This window comes from Ursus maritimus, unplaced genomic scaffold (genome assembly GCF_017311325.1).
Source record: "Ursus maritimus isolate PB19 unplaced genomic scaffold, ASM1731132v1 scaffold_22, whole genome shotgun sequence".
Lineage (NCBI taxonomy): Eukaryota > Metazoa > Chordata > Mammalia > Carnivora > Ursidae > Ursus > Ursus maritimus.
Genome location: NW_024424675.1, coordinates 22476586 through 22479034, shown reverse-complemented (window position 1 = coordinate 22479034; position 2449 = coordinate 22476586). Strand labels below are relative to the sequence as shown.

General features: G+C 57.7%; 1 pseudogene; it reads left to right on the top strand.

The window, feature by feature from the left end:
• Positions 1-874, top strand: part of LOC103674470 — a 1852-nt pseudogene extending 978 nt beyond the window's left edge.
• The last annotated feature ends 1575 nt before the right edge of the window (positions 875-2449 follow it).

Here is a 2449-nt window from a genome sequence, read left to right as displayed (position 1 = left end):
GGGGGGGGGGTGGCGGGAAGGCCGAGGAAGTGACGACTGGGCAAGGCGCCATCTTCGTGGAAGAGGCGGAGGGGTGGAGAAACCGCTGCTCTGGGTGGAGACGGAGGGGCGGGGGGCGGGGAGGAGGAGCTGGAGGTGGGAGCGGCGGCGCAGCAGGGCCCAGGGCGCCTAAGCCTGGACCGCCCGGCCGTGGAGCTGGAGGCTGGGGAGTGCCCAGGCGGACGGGGCCTACCGGCGGCTGCCGCGCAGGTTTGGGCGCACCGGCCGTCTGCACTGGCCCGTAGGAGTTTCGTCATCCAGAGTATTCCTGGCTTCTGGGTCACCGTCTTTCTGCACCACCCGCAGCTGTCAGCCATGATTATAACTCATGATGAAGACATGCTCTGCTACCCGATGAATTTGGCGGTGAGGGAGCTCGGGCAAGCCAGTATCCAATGCAAGTTCAAGTTCCGCTTTTGGAACAACCCCTAGGCCCGGAACAAAGTGCTCATGAAGGAGTATGAGTGCAGATCCTCAGGACCCGTGGTGTCAGCTGCAACTCGTATCCGATGGCACCGGGGCCAGGAACCCCCTGTTCTGGTCCACCCGGACACTGTCCGCAGCTTCTTCACCTGGTTCTAGAAGCACAGCCTCCCAGAGGCTGACAAGATTTTCCAGATTATTAGAGAGGAACTGTGGCCCACCTCCCTGCAGTACCGCCTGCTCTGCATGTGGATAGGCCACACAGAGCCAGGAGAGGCCTGGCAAGGTGGTGCACAGAGGCCCCCCCTAGACTCTACAGGTTCCAGTCTGGCTAAGTCCCTCGCTAGGACCTGCCCGCTACATAAAACTCCCTTCTACCTGTGCTTGGGCCGACGGCATAAGCCTGCTGTCTGCTTGCACTTTCAGTGCACCCTGGCTCCTCTGAACATTCAGTGGACTCTGCTCCAAGTTTTGGCCTCCATGGCCAAGCTCTTCTGTTTCCAAGTGGACTTCATGCATCACACAGGTGTCACATGCCACAGTGTCTACCCAAGCACCCCATGCTATGGATGAGTACTGCCATCATCTTCGTGGTCTGCGCCTACCTCTCATCATTGCCTTCCTTCCCATCCTTTTTTTTTTTTTTTTAAGTAAGCTTTATGCCCATCGTGGGGGTGGAACTCACAATTCTGAGATCGAGAGTTCCAAACTCTACCGACTGGGCCAGCCAGGCACCCCTTCCCACCCATTTTTGACATGGCACCCACAAGTCATTGCTAGAAGGACCAGGGCCTCTTCGAGGCCTACTACTTCAAGGCCACAACATGGTGGGCTTCCTATTTACGCATCCAGAATATTGGCTGTGGCAAACTGAGTCTCATCACACAAGAAGAAGCAGATGCGTTTGGTGCTGTCAGCCAGCCTTGGACACTCCATCCTAGGGCCTCAGGACTGCAGGACCACAGGCCAGGCTACCGCAGGCTACTGGCTGGTGGGCATCTGGCAGAATGGTCACACAGCCAGTAGACAACTACTGGGCACGGGAGAGGTCAAGGGCATGAAGCGGTGGGCAAGGCATTCTTTGTAATCACCCTGCTCGTCTTACCCATGTTGGTGCCACCTCACAGCCCACCTGCTTGTCGAGATCTGGTACCGGACCAGTGTCAGGCCATCCCCCTTTCTGAGTTCTGCCGAGGCCGCCACCAACATTGTTCCTGCTCCCAGATCTGTAAGGACCTCAACAATCACCTGCCCAGGCACAAGAAAGCCCCCAACTCCCTAGGAACTCTGGCGTGCTGGTATATCTGGGCCTGTGCTCCAGGCAGGGGGTCCCTCCCAGAAGCCTACCTTCCTGAGCCCCAGTCACTGGGCTCACACAGAATCCCGCTCCCCCCCACCCCCCGGTCTCTGCCTGTTTTCAGGCTGCCAGGCTGCAGGTACAGGAGGGGTGTTTCTAGTCATGGGGCCTGTCTACACCTGCCCAGATCTCACAACTTTCTTTTCATTTTCTTTAAAATGACAGCTCAGAAACAAACAACTGAAGAAGCCAAGTTTTTAAAAACAGCTAGGGAGGCCGTCTTTCTTATTGAATTTGCCGTTAGGTGACCGGCTCTAGAGAGAAGGGTTGTGCGGTAGACCGCTGCGCGGCGTGCGGGCAGCCCCTTTCCCATGCCCCGCCCCCTTTAGCACGGCCCCCCCGGGGGCGGGGCTAGTTCTTTGTCCTGTGCGGCGTTTTTTAGACCAACTCTAGCCCCAGTCTACTTTCTTCTCCTCCCACCGGGTCCAACCCCCACTGTGGGATTGTGTAGGTGGAAGAGTTTAGCTGCCTCCCAAAGTCCTCCTTCCCGTGGAAGGCCTTGTATTTTGCTTCCCAGAACCTGGGGAGTTCTTGACACAAAACGTGGTGGCGGATGCTCTCCCCCCGGGAATGCAATGGAAGCAGAGGCAGCTGGGAAGTTTCGGGTGGCTGAGAGACCATGGGTGTAGG